This window comes from Urocitellus parryii, chromosome 9, assembly GCF_045843805.1.
Source record: "Urocitellus parryii isolate mUroPar1 chromosome 9, mUroPar1.hap1, whole genome shotgun sequence".
NCBI classification, from domain to species: Eukaryota; Metazoa; Chordata; class Mammalia; order Rodentia; family Sciuridae; genus Urocitellus; species Urocitellus parryii.
The window spans coordinates 71683979-71699573 of NC_135539.1; positions in this window are offsets into that span (position 1 = coordinate 71683979).

The following is a 15595-nucleotide window of genomic DNA, read 5'->3' on the forward strand; positions in this document are numbered from 1 at the left end:
ACATGGAATTTCCTGTAGCAGGTCAAAATATAGTCATTCTTTAGAAAAACCATGAAAAAAGTGAAACCTCCTAGAATCTCTTCTTTGTTCTTTCCCCACTTTGATCCCCCGGTGAATTTTCCTGTTTGCTCACTCTACCCGCATCGTTAGGACCAATTTCTTACGAACTCTCTTGAATTGGTTATTAGAAGCCAAGGAATCAGACCCAGCTAGCCCCTTATAGTTTATAAGTGCCATCATGTCTATGAGCTTCTTGAAATCACTGATGTTCAAATCCCTATTTTACAGATGAGGAAGCTGAAATTTGGACGCAAGGCACTAACAGTAGTGGCCTGAGGGAAAGTTGACCTTATATTTTTTACCCTAAATTCTTTCATTGTTTCCTTCTTTTAACTAACTGCTTCTCAGAAAAAATTACCTGCTCTCCAAGACCATTTGCTTCCCTCTGTAAATTTAAATTACCCACTGCTACCTCTGAGCCATGTTGACTTTTCACCCTTAGTTATTTGGGGTTTTATTTTTAATTTTTTTGAAGGGTTTACTAGTTCATTATCCCTATATATGACAGTTGGGTGCATTTTGAGAAAGTCACATGTACATGGAATTTAATTTATATTGTTTTAGTTCCTAGTGTCCAACTTTCCCTCCATTCATCCCTTTTCTCTTCTTCTTCTACTATATTGCTCTACCTTTTACTCATTTATTTATTTTTAATTGGTAGGATCCACTGTGATATAATTAAACAACACTTCCATTCTTTCTCCGTCCCTCTCAATCTCATTTCTCTGTTCCGCTCATCTTTCCTATGTCTTTATGAGATCTGTCCACACTTTTTCCTCCCCTTACTTTGCTTGGCACTTCCACATATGAGAGAAAACATTCAACTCTTGATTTTATAAGTCTGGTTTATTTCACTTGCATGATGTTCTCCAGTTCCATCCATTTATGGCAAATACCATAATTTCTTTCTTCGTTATGGCTGGGTCAAACTACACTGTGTGTATCTGCCACATTTTCTTTATCCATTCACCTGTTGATGGGCACCTGAGCTCGTTCCATAGCTTTGCTATTGTGAATTAGGCCACTATAAACATTGATGTCCCTCTACAGTATGCTAATTCTCTTGGATAAATAGCAAGGATTGAGATAACTGGGACATATGATGGTTTCATGAAGATTTTGTGAGAATAAGTGGCACATTAGAAACCAGATGTAGTGAGAGTTGAGTTCCAGGGGCTCCTCCCAGGTCCTGCCATCATCCTGCTCAGGTGTGCTAGTAGCAGTCCTGAGGAGACAACCTCAGTCACTGAGTGGAAAGACACTGAACCAGTTTAGAAAAACAAGGGTCTGGACTCAGTGCATGTGCTCACATGAATACATGTGAAATGGGATAGTCCAAGTATGCTACAGGTAAATATGACTTCTTTGACCAACTGGCATTTTAGAACTGAGAAATGACAAAGATTGGCACATATGTCATGTAATAAAGACTGCTTTCTAGTAAAAAGCAGTAATGCAGCACATTTGTGTGTTCCATGTTATCTCTCAATATCCTCCAAGATAGGACACTTCAATATAAAAGAAACGAAACAGTCATAGGCTTAATTTAGCAATACCCAGAGCATACTAGCATTATGCTGCAAAAGCATTTCTCATTCTCTTGAACATTATATTCTCTGTGCATTTTTAGCAGCTGTATAAACATAATTAGCAGTTATAGGGATTTTCTGGAAAGTTCCCACATATCGTTACCTCACCAAGTGGGATATTTGTAAGAACTCATGATGAAAAGTTTTAATAGAACTCCATAGGTACTAAAACGTGACTCCTAAAAGTGATATCTTGCTGAACACATGACTTTAGAAAATGATCATGACCTTTATCTATGCTAAATAATTCACATCAAAAATACTTTTAATAATTTTCTTTATGGTAAAATGTGGTTTTATTATTCTATCTTCATTTTTCTAACAATTTATTGCTCTAACACTTTAATATCATTTACTTAAGATATGTCCATTGAGATTAGGAGTGAAGAGTGATAGATATACACATGGTTAGGTAGGTAGATGCTGAATAGATAAAAGAAAACTAAAGAGCAAAGAAAATATTATTTATATATGGAAACATACATTAACTTGAATCAAATTAGCTAAGTATGTAACCACAGTAAATATATTTTTATGAAACACAAATTTTTGTTTTCATTAATCTGGATAAGCAAAAATAATCTGTAAACAATACTTTTAATCACTTTATGAGTTTGGTACTTGTTTAATGAAAATAACATCTGTGTGGAACTAGAACATTCCATTCCAACTGGTAGAGACTACTATACAATGCAGCTATAATTTAGCTGCTGCTCAAAATAAGTTCACACATCATTGTTTTTAACTTTTTTACACATTGATGTTTAAGCGAAATGAAAATACTAGAATAATTTCCTTCATTTTATAATTTTTATGATATTATGGATATTTTCACATGGAATCTTTGTGCTTACTTTTCACATGGAGTCTTTGTGATTTTACAAATTATTTGGCAATAAAATTATGTATTTCATTTCAGCACAGATGTATGAGGAATGAAGAAGGTGCAAGATTAATGACTATGTACAATCTGCATGTCTATTATATAAAAACTTATATACCCAATATATAAAACCTAGAGATCCTGAGTTTTCCTTTTACATATTAGATATAAAATTAAGGAAATAAAATATAGACAAATCTGTGTCATAAAGCAAAGCAAGTCATATGGCTTAGGTAGAAACTACTTCAAATGCTAAATATTTTGTGAAGGAAAACATGTTTGTGGGAACTGAATGGGAGGCACTGTAATTTGGGTGGCAGTTGATTCCAAAGCAGTTTTTCACTTTCTAGTTTGCTGCAGGCCATTCTCCTCCCCATTTTCCACCGCCTAGGGTGATTCTTTGATTTATAGGTTACCCTGTCTTTGAGTTATTTTGAAATGCTTAAGTGGTTTATAATGTGGTACTTCACAACACAAAGTAAAAATTAAAATTACCTCTTTTAATTTTGCATCCTCAGAGAAGAAGGAAGAAAAAAAGAATGGAAGAGAGACAGAGAATGGGAAAGAAGAGACAGGGTACCACGTCCTCAGAGGCCCACGTACTGTTGCTGCTGCAGTGGTCTCCACTTATCCTTCAGTCCTCACTAATAAAACAACTTCTTAGATGTCTTAAGAGATTTGTTGTACTCAATCTCTTTCAGAATACCCATTTGAATTTAATTTAGAATTAGTCAATATTTCATTCCAAAAACAGAAAAGAGCAACAATAAGAATTTAAAGCAACAAGTTGTGATTGGAACTCTGTACTGATGAGTTAGATTAGAACACAGAACGAAAGAAATATCCAACCTTTTCTGATATACACACATACACACTCATACATGTGCACATTCTTTTTGTGTGCATATGTCAGGGGTGGTCTTCATAGCAGTCTAATGGAACAACTGCCATTAGTGTTATTATATAATTGTTGGAGTGGAGCAGTATGAAAATTTTCTGTGCAACTGCAAAATTTATACATTTTGCTGGGGGTTGGGGGGGGCTCTTAAATATAGGTATGAAATGCTTTTTAATTCATGTATATACTTATTCACTAATTTTTTTTCTGCAATGAACCCAGGCCTTTTGCATGCAAGATGAGTGTTCTACCAATTAACTGTATCCCCACTCACTAATTCTTCATTTTAGGACATACAAAGTTTGCTGAGAACAAATTAAATTACATAAGTCCTTATTCAGTCTCTTTTTAGTAGATTTTGAAACAAGTTATTGTAAATAAGGGAATTAGCAAATTTAAAATGTGTTGAAATATAGAGAATCAGAACATATAGTCATTACACTACAGTATGGGAAATGGAACTCACATGAGATTCCTCACTGGGACCTTGTGCAATCTACTTAATATATCTCAAGATCAGTTATTTTGATAAAATGAGGATCATAAATTTTCTCTCCCAAAATTATGCATCACATGAGAACAAAAGCATCTAGAACATAGAATAGGCGTTTGATAAATATTTATTTTCTTTTATCACCCTCTGGCCACTTTCCTAAACATCTAACATGTAATCTACCTGTTAATTGATAGGCGCCTGCCAAGCACTTGACCAAAGGTTGGAGTTCTATCGAAAAATAGTGCATGGTTTGGGACAAAGCAATTCTTATTAGCAATACATTAGAAAAAGAGATTTCAACATAATGACAAATGGTTCAGGGTTTAGGATGGCATAAATGGTGATTAATGTCTACACCAATAATTTATTAGGCACACACACACCCTTCTCTTTCACAAATGCTGTAAGCTCAAAGTGCTATGACAACCTTGGATAATGAACTGTGAAAAAATATCTCCAGAATCATCTAAGGAATACCAACATCTAGGTACTAACTGGGTGACAATGTATTGGTTATTTAAAGTATATCTCAACATTCAAGAAAGACAGGCTTTGTTTTTTACCAGTGGGATTGCAGAAGAAAGGCAGAGTTTTTCTTGTTGTTGTTTTTTGTTGTTGTTTTATTTTTATTATAAGAATGCAGGTTGATTCCTGGGCCCAATATAAAAGAACTTTGCAAATATTATACTGAAATGCATTTGGATATGTCTTGCTGATTTCCAAGACAAGGATCTCAAATGTATTATGATGGTAAGGAATGGGGAAGGTCATTTGAGGAAAGTAAGTTTGCCTTAGAAACTAAGTAAGCAGAAGACTCATGTGTGTCCACATACAGAGAGCTTTTTATTTGTAGGTAATAATGGAACATATTTACAACAACTGTAGTTATTTACTTGAAGACCTATAATCAAGTGAAATGTGACTGACTTGAACAGGAGACACAATATCATCCTTACTGGATAATTCTAATGAATGGCAACTTCTTCGTTATGAATGAAAATGAAACCCACTCAGATAGGCCATTCTCCTCTGGTTATTTTCTCGTAGTTCTCACATCCCTCTAGAGCTTGTTATTTTCTTGAGCTTGCTCATTTTCTTCTTGCATGAGGTGCTGTGTGGAGTCCACTGTGATTGAGTATAATTTTCCCAGATGAAGTCATAAAGAATGTGATGAACACAATGTTAGAGCATGATTTGAACAGCATGGAGGGCTGCCCAGATACTTTAATTCTTTATTCGTTTCAAGACAAAAGTACTTTTTATGGCTGTAATAGCACATGATCGACTTATAATGGGTTCTTAATTAACTAGAATCCTAAATTCTGTTTGTTTTTCACATTTGCTGCTAAGTTATATCTTTTTGATCCTGAGCTTAGTTAGCATTTTTTCAGCTGATTACATTTAGTTCATCACCTCAAGTTAATTGCTCAAACAGATGCAATTCTTCTCACATTTTTAAATTTAATATTTTCTATCTGAACCAACCCACTTTGAATTGGATTTTCAAGAAAAAAGTTTATTTCTTTGTAGAAATTGTATTTTAGACCTTTTAAAGGAAAGGGTTAATATGTTCCTATAGGAAAATAGATAACGTAATCTACAGAAATCTCAGACTTAACAAACTTGGAAAGATTTGTTATTTTAATGTTTCAGTATTTCTGGGTATTTGGGGTTCAGTAGAAAACCTCAGTCATACTTTGCCCAAAGCAATTCTTAAATTTTTAATTATGCGTAATAAATCCAGGCATATTTAATCCGTATATTTCATGATTCATTTACACTTCAATCACTACGTTGTTATTTTAAAGAACTATTTGATGTCTATAAGCCCTTTGAGCCTTTAATATATGCTTATAAAACCCAATACTTCTCCATACATACATACATACGCACACACACACACACATTATTTGAAAATAGATCATTATATTTTGCTCAGGGGGGAAAATCAAATGCTTATACTTGGGGTGTGGTTTTGGCCTTTATACTATACTTGGCTAGATATTATACTCAACTAAAAATCATTCCTATCTGAATTCTTTTTTTTAAAAGCACATTAAATTTTAAATATTTAAAATAATATTTTGGAGATTTGTTGCTAACCAAATAGATGAAAAATGCAATTGAAGGTCTAGAAAAGAATTTATAAACCCTGCATCTCCATTCATATCATGTTTCATAAAGAAACACTGCAAAAGTCCATCCACAATCCTTATCTCTTTGCTGATATTTAGACCAAAATATCCAGGTGGAACTGCACTTCTCTACTCGGGTGTGGATAGCATGACCTTGTAGAGAACTGACTTGATTCTAGTTTCATCTCCTTTCCCTCCAGAAAATCTCATACCCTTCTCTCATCCCTTTCCAAAGAACACATTGTCTCTTTTGCAGATTTCTAACCTGGGAAATGCTATTAACCATCCACCCAGCTGCCTGCTTCAAAGCTGACAGAGTTATGAACCATGGAAGAAGAATTCCCATTTCTTCTGGACATCACCCACACTGTGAAATCTTAGGACTTCTGTCTCCCAAATAGAGCTTGAATCTATCATTAAGACCCAATATGTAAGTCTGAATGACTTTAATAGTTGCCAAATGTTTTGCTTTGTTTCTAATCTTAATTTCATGCAGTCTGCTTTTCCCATGGCTATCCAAATAATCATTCAGAAATGGCTCCAATCACCACCCCCATGACCTTCAGAGTAAATTCAAGTCCTGAACATGGCTCACAGGTATCCCCAGGATTATCTCTCCCCCTCAATGACCACCATTTCTTGCATCTTTTTTTCTGTGCACTTCATGGGAACACAATGTCCTTTAATTTCCTTTTCTCACCTCCAACCTAGCTAAATCCTGTATTTTGCCTGGTATATTCCTTTTTTCCCCCCTACTTCACTGAAGCATTTTTCATACATCAAAAAATAAAGTTTCTCTTTGAATATACAATGTGGAGAGAGGAGAGGAAGGGAGAGAAGATGGGAGGAAAAACAAAGAGAAAGACTAAGTGAAGGACATACAGGCTTTTCATGGATCAATTCATAAAACCACTGTCCTCTGGAAAATGTTGATAACAACTCTCCCTTTTTTCATAATGATAAATCAGTGGTAAATATAAAAATTATGAGAAGGGATAGAATATACATAATAAGAGTGAGCACTGCATCTGGTTTGAAGGGCATCATTAAATGTCCTTCCAACCCTTAGAGTGTCATCAAACATAATAATAAAGCCAAAAAATCACCTTAGGTGGCTCCAAATGAGCACCCTTTTTTCCTATAAGAATAAATAAAGATATATGAGGTGATTATTCATCTCCTTTCCTCCCTTGCTCCTTTGCCAAAACATAAAAAAAAAAATGTTCCATTATCAACTTTGTCAGAAAAGTTGAGAATTATGGGAATTTTATCTAAATTGTATATTAGGATCTTGCTTCAGTATGACCTAGACATTCAAAGTCCAAGTAATTTCCAACAGGTTGATTGACACAGCCAGATGAGCAGACCTACTGTACAGTTTGGTGACCATGTGGGTCTCACGAATTCTTCTTCTGGGGGAGGTGTTGCTGAGTACACCACTGGTGAGGCCACAGGAAACCCTGAAGCTTGATGAGAGAGAGAGAGAGAGAAGTACAATTGAGACCTGCTAAGTACTTAGCAATAGTGTGACCCGTCAATTGAGCTAAAAGGATTTTAGGACTCAATTTCCTAATCTGCACCTAAGAATTTTAAATTTTGATCTAAACATTGGGTAAATGACTAAACTCAAAATTAATAATGCATACACTTTTTAAAAATTGTTGAAGTGTAAACAATATTATACCTGTAATGCAATTCTCCCTAGGTTCACTCAGGAGAATGGGTCATTATAACTGATTATAAAATGTGCAAATACAGGTATTTTGATGCCCACGTAAATGAACCAAGCTCCAAATTTGAAAATGAAAAAGATGAGAGCAATTTTAAAACATATGTAAAACAGAAAATTTCTCTATACAACATCAATATTTCCCAAATATTTCTGAAGAAATTAACAGGAGTTTTGGAAAATATACACTTAAAGAGTTGTAATATTTTCTGTTATAAATTCATGAAATTTCTCTAGAAATGGGGAACTGTTTCTCACTAACTTCTTGTCTCCATAACAATGAAAAGTCAAATATGATTCCAAGAGCAATGAATTAACTCATGTGCTTATCAGCAGCTTCTTAGCTTTAAACATCAACAAAACAAGGGTATGGTTTGGGGATTCAAGTGAAGTAAAGAACTCAACTTTTATTTAATCAGCTTTACAGGAATTTCATTTCAGAGTAAAAAGGTGAAATTGTGTGCTTATCTTTACCAAGTAAAGCAGTTTTGGAAATGCATCTCTACATTACAGACACCATGATCATGAAGGTATTTGCTTCTTACCCCCATTGTGGATTCTTAAAGTAATTTGTATAATAGGCTATCGATAACATGGGAAAATACCAATTTTTGCCTCCATGAGATCAATAAAAAATATTCTTCCAATGTTGTAATCTATTTACTGTAATAAGTGGTAAGAAAAATTATTCTTCTTACTCTTTTTATTAATTTTACGGAGCTGTTTGGAGCAACAAACGACAGATTGAGGAGGCTGTTGGAGCCACAACAAGACCATCAGAAGCTGTTTTTTGTCTGTCTCATAGCTGGAAATCAATAACCACAGGTCTGACTTATTGGTTCAATCTGGTCACTGATATTGGTCTCTATAATGTGGCTTTTCCTGGTAGTTCCCAAGGGCCAGCTACTACAGAGGAGTCCCCCAGGGAGTCTTCACTAGTAACCCTCTGACTCACATGAGAATATTCACAGGGACCCCCCAGTGGGTGTGTGAGAAAGGGTTCACCTGCCTAGTATTCAAGGCCAAAGTCTTGACCCAATGAGTGCTTGCTTGCCTTCCAGTTCTACCCTCTAGGGGCCAGACAGTCCCAAAGGCATTACAGATATTGCTATTGAAATATGATGCACCAGGAACATCATCGTGTCTTGCAGCTGATGCTACCTTCTCCCTCACAACCGAGTTCATCCAAAGTTTTGGAGAACAAGGCATGTTAGAAGTCCTTAGCCAATGTTCCCTCTGAGAAAGAAAAATAGCAAGCACGGGGATAGGACCTCTGTTCCAAGGTGCATGCCTATTAATTGTCTATGAAATAAGTAAAATGACAATATAATTTATCATTCAAACTAGGTATTTCAAGAATGAAATGAAGCACTAATAATACAGACATAGGAAAATGATAGAAGAAAGCAGGGCTTTGTTCCCCAAACTGGATTCTTCTAACACTATCTGGTGGGGAAAATAAAAGTGATTTGTAAGTGAGGAGTATTTGGGAGAAGGGCATCACTTGGGCTGGGTGGAAGTTTGTTGTCATTGCCATCATATTTAACTGGGCTGGGAATGTGGCTCATGTAATTGGCTCCTGTTATTTGTGCTGATTACCATGAACACTGAATTAGTGAATACCAATATATTTCTCTTAGGGGAGCTACAGGACACAATAAAGCCCCTGATCACATTCTCATCAACCAATCCACACAAATCCTTGTTTTATGTGTGTTTCTGTATATGACACCTCATTTAATATTTACTGATTTCTTACCATCAAATTCATGGCTGACAGTGCACTAATGCCTGAACAAAGCAAAGACACATATTTTCTTCATCAGATACATCACAGCCTTCTTGTGAATACCAGGTGGTATGCTATCCTGTATGTAGGGGGCAGTTTAAATAGTGAAATCAGCAACTAAAAGCACAAAGTGAGGAAAATGTAGCACTAAATGAACCACCAAAAGGACACACTTGTTTATAGTTTGAAAGAGCAAGGAGACATTCTGCCTTGTTCAACCTCAGCTGGGAACTTGCACTTTGGATGACTCACTAGTGAAATGAAGTTTTCTCCTGCCTTGCACATTTTCTTAAATAAGCTTGGAAGCACAGTGACTACTGATGGGGGTTTATAAAAAAAAATGGAATGTAAGCAAATGTATAACTGTGAAATTCATAAATAATGAGAATTGACTATAAGTCTTTTTTGTTGATTCCAACATACATCTTTAGTTAAAACTAGATTCAGAAAGTAGCTTCCAAGTGGCATCCCAGAGGTAGATTTGAAATGGAGAACCACAGGCTTCAGGAAATATATCATAAAAGATGATTGTTCAAGCTGTTTACCAACTAGTAATGAGCAAGAGATGCAGGTTCTCTGCATCCTCACCATATTTGGGTTTCTCATTATTTGGACCTTTCTGATGGGTGTGTGGTTACATCTCACAGTGGTTTTAATTTGCACCCCAATCATTAGCAGTTTGCATTTTCTTAAACAGTGAAATATACAACTGCCATGTGATCCAGGAATTGTACCCCTGAGCATGTACCCAGAGAAATGAAAACTTACATTCACAAAAACAACAAAAAATAAATGTCCATAATGGTTTCATTGTAATAGTCGCAAACTGGAAACAACCGAAATTCTCCTTTGTGGGTAAGTGGTTAAACAACTGTGATATAATATACCATGATTTATTACTATTGAAGAGGAACACACTGGGCTGGGAATGTGGCTCAGTGGTAGAGTGCTTGCCCAGCATGCACAGTCTCTGGGTTTCATCTCTAGCACCACAAAAATAAAATAAAATAGGCACAAACTACTGATATTCAGTAGATTCAACAACCTGTATAAATCTCCAACAAATAATGCTAACTGAAAAAATCCAACTTCATAAAGGAACATGCTTTTTGATTCCCTTTATATAATGTCCCTGAAGTAGAGAATTATAGACATGGGAGACAGGGCTGAGGTGGAAATGCAGACAGGAAGGAAGTAGGTGTAGCTATAAAAGGTAATAGAATAGATTCTACAGTGGTGGAAAGGTCTGCATCTTGAAGTACCAGTAGTCAATGTCCTGCTTGTGTACTACTGTTCTGCAAGATGTGACTATTGGGGGAGGCTGGTTACATGGTACATGTTCCCTCTCTATTACTGAGAATATTGACACCTCTGGCAAAGGTCATTGCTTTTCAGTAGGAACATATCATTTAAACGTGTACATATTAAGATTTACGGGAAGCTTATATGCTTATAGCCAAGCAGACTCGTATCTGTATTACACAAAATTATAATCAAATTGATGAAAAAAATGAATCCAAGTGAATGGTTTGAAACTGTGTAGACCAATGAGTTCAGTGACTTCAAGGGTTTTTCCCCACTTTTGAAGTAGATATGCTGACATCCTGTATACAAATCCTGAAATGATTATTTAAAGTGCAAATTAATGTCACACCCCACACATTCAAACTTCTTCTGATTTTGGTTCTTTTGCCCTCTCACTCATGCGCACATCAAAGTCATTTTGTAATGGGAGTAATGGAACTTTGGTACCTAGGGAAGATGAATGAACATTCTGCAGAATACCTACTTTTTAGCTATAGAAAAAGAATTAAAAACAGGTGGGTGGCTTCGAATGTAAGTAGGGGGAAAAACAAATTCTAAGAAATCAGAAGGTATGGTACCCATTTGGAAAGACATGAGCTAATTTTAGATGTGAAGAGGATGTGGTGGTTAACATAAAGCCTGAAGCCATATAAATCCAAATACAGCACTTTTAAAGTATCAAGATGCACTGTTGTGTGTTACTATGCTACCATCAAAATATGGAGAGGTAAAGGAAATTATTTTCCATTTTTTTAACTGAAAATGTCAAATGTAAGTAAAGATACAACATATTAAGGAGATAGAGAAAATGATCTCAAATTTTATTGATAAAATTATTTAATAGGTGAAATGTTAAAAAAAAATACAAAAATCATGTGTGTCAAACATTGAAAGAGGCAGACTTCTTCTAAATGTCAAACTAGTTTAATGGAAATAGAATTATTTTTTGAGTCTTAGTAGTTTCAAAGGAATCTGCCAACTCACAGCCATTCACTTATCACAGATGAGACTCGGGAGCTGTCGACTCAAGTAATTGTTTTCTTAAAAGTATCGTGACAACTCACTAAAACCTCTCGGTATGTGCCCACCTTGTGGCAGTGATGGGTCCCCAAGCTTGGCTTTCATGTTTTTAACCTCTTTTCATCCTCTCCCAACACTAACCAGCTCAAGGTTACAGCCTAACTTTTCTATGCTTTCAGTTCATATAAACAGATTTCAATCAGATAAAAAAATTAAGAGATATTTATATACTTTTAGATAAAAGGAACATAAAAAAGATAATTTAATAACTTTACATAAGGAGACAGACCTAGATTTTTCAACTGCAAATGCTCTCAGGCTCTTGTTCACCTGTAAAAATATGTAAAATAATTAGTATTCAAAATTGTTTTGAGAATTAAATAACATTAGATATAAAGAGTGTGGTGAATATTACAAATAATAACATTGTACATATGTGATTCTGGGTCTATGAGACTATTATTGTTGGTCTATGATGGTACTTTGGTGCTGATTAAAATCACAGATTAGCTTTTCATAAATCATAGGTTAAAAGTTACAGAAAAGCAAAGCACTTAGTACTTTACCCAACAAATACTGCCCATGTCTTCAATTGAGATTCTTCTTGACAGAAATTGGTTCTCAAACCTGAGTGCTTCTTTGACCATAAATTGCCTGTGGCTGACTCTTTAAAGTCACTTCATTTCACTTATCAAGTTAGATGGTCAACATATTAAAAATATTAACATATTCATTATATTCACAAAAAGTGATCATTTTATGGCAGTATCTAACTAATTTATTATCATGACTTGGGAAATGAGAACTTTTATTTCGTTATTCTTCTGTTTTTACTTAATATCCTATAGGGAAATATTCTACCAATAATCCTTTTCTTGGAAGCATTTCAAACAATTAATAGGAAAATGAAAAATATCACATTTGTAGTGAAAGGTTGGGCTCACCCTCAAAGCATCTGCCCTAAAGGGTTTGTGACTCAGTCAAAAATGTGCAACTTGAGTCTTACTTTCTCTTTTTGATCTGTAACATAAATAATCATTTGCTGAGGGCCATTGCCAAGTAGGAATGACGCATTGATATTTCCTTGCCAGCGTACCCCATGTTAAATGGACTTGCCTTGGAAATTTGCTGTGACCTTGCATGTGTGTTTGAGAAAGGTGACCCTGCTCAAAGACCAGGGCGGATCCGGGTTTAGAGCTGATCAGGTTTGAGGAAGTTTCCCGCTCCTTGAGTTTAAGGCGTTCCCGGTTTAAGACAAGTTTAGGGCCTTCCTGGTCTGAGACAATACGAGTTTTAGGGAAGTTGGAGGTTGAAGATTATTGCTGCTGGGATTAGGGTGTTCCTGCTGCTTGTTCCCATTGAGTTCTCCTGAGATTCAAATGGGATTTGGAAAAAGCCTCCTGGAGTAGGTAAATTGGGCGGAGAGATTTTAGAATGCCCCTGAACCTGTGTGGAGGCGGTGTGAGTTTGGGAATAAAGGATTGCTGTTTGAATCTACAAGGTGTGTGGTGGCTCGTGATTCTGTGCCAAGCCGAGACCTTGGCAATAATTATACATTTGTATTTATAAAATACATTTTCTTCATAACAAAGTCTTAATGTCATTAGATAAGTAAACCATTTTTAACTGACCTTAACAAAGACACTTAGCTTCAATTGTTCACTTTAATCTCTCCCTTAACCTCTCTTCACATCTCTCATGCTCTTTCATTCTTCATAGATGTGTAACTATCTATCTTAAAAATCAACTTCCCCACCATATTCCTTATTGAAGTGTTGACCCGGCAACCGGGACTGTGTGAAACCAGGATGATCCTCCGTGAGAAGCAAAGTCCTCTTTCAATTATCTCTGTTAAGACAGAAAATTACTTAAATCTATCCCTACCAGAGCAATAGGAAGTGAATTATATATTAAGTATATTTCCCTTTGGGAAGAGAGATTGAATGGAAAAGGAAATATTTTTGATTAGTGATTCGATTTTTCCCGGTTATCTTCCTGAGAAAGTCAATGGACAAGTTATTTTACAGTGAAAGCCTGTAAATTGGGGCTGGAGTTGTGGCTCAGTGGCAGAGCACTTTCCTAGTATGTGTGAGGCACTGGTTTCGATTCTTAGCCCCACATATAAATAAATGAATAAAATAAAGGTCCATCAACTAAATAAAAAAACAACAACTTGTAACTTGTAAACCATGAGAACTGAAAAAAAGAGGAAGAATAGTTCAAAATTAAAATTAAGAATCAAAGGAATGACAATTTAATGGAAAAGCAAAAAATAAAAGAGCTTGACTCCAGCCCATCGCAGCAAATGGCACCATACAGCCAACAGATTAGCTTCTGGGTTTTGAGAATGGAATTCTTGACCGTTTCATTTGGAGACCAGCAGGATAGTTTCTTAAGTACTTTTATTAAGTTCTTAAAAGTCTTCAGAGGTTACTTCTTCTTCAGATCTTCCAGATGAGACACTTTTATGTTGTTTTCAGTACTCTTTCACTACACCCATTTAACTAAATGAATCACTAAGCCCTTGGGAACTAGAAACATGGGAGTATTATTGTGAAACAACTTTATGTCCTTGCTATTCATTTTTAAATAATACCATGAGTCTGTTGCTCCATGTTTTATCATACTTTTAATGGATGAAGAATAATTTCTTGGAGAGCATTCTACAAAACTGATTGGATGATGAGATAATTTCTATAACCACCATTTTACTGGCGGGATGAATTCCCAAGCAGAGGGAATCTGATTTGACAAAAGGCTCATGGAAGTCCAACGTATTGTCCCTCAACATCAGATTAATATTAAATCATATTCCAAACTTGAGCACAAATGGTTAGAACTTGAGTATTGAGAACACATGCCATGCAAAGGTTTGATGTTCAACATTTCAACAGTTTCTGAGAGTGAGTCACCTTTCATTTTTGAGGAAATACCTTCTCTGCTCAATTAGAAGTCAGGTTTTCACATGTTTTTCTTTTCTTCTTTTCATAATATTTCTAAAGGTAACACCGATTTGTTGTAATATCCTTTACAACTTTTCTTTGGGGGCCCTCTTCTTTCAATGAAATGACCTGTTGACTAAAAGACACTCTGTGCCTTTGTTTACCCTCAGAAAAGATAGTTGTCGCTTATGAAGTTCTTTGACAGTCTTTCCTGGAACATTCTTTATAAAGTTTAAAGCCTTCTCATTTGTACTTTCTACTGTGGGGGTGAGGTGATATGTCCAGGTATTGAGTTTACCATGGTAATGGGAACTCAGTTCTTTTCTAAACTTGAGAGAGACACTCAATCATGAAGTGGCAGAGTGACTCCACTGGAATAAAACAGAGTTATCAGGATACTCTGTCTGGGCATTTCAATGCCTCTGCTGGTGACAGCTTGTCTGCTGCCTGGCGGTGTCCAGAAAGAACACTTTTTCTGGGGGAATCACTGTACTGGTATTGTTTTCATGTGATCTGCCAAAGCCTATATCCTGTTAAGGAGAGTCACTTCGCACTTGACTACAGACAAAGGGACCTTGGGAAAGAGTTTCACAGTACTGGTATTTTTATTTTTATTTTTGAGAGGAACATTTTAATCATTTAAAATACATATTTGTTTCCACCATCCAAAGAAAACCCACAATAGCCATTTACATCTTTTAACTTAACTATGGCCAGATCACTTCTATTCTCATGTGGGTGTTCACAAA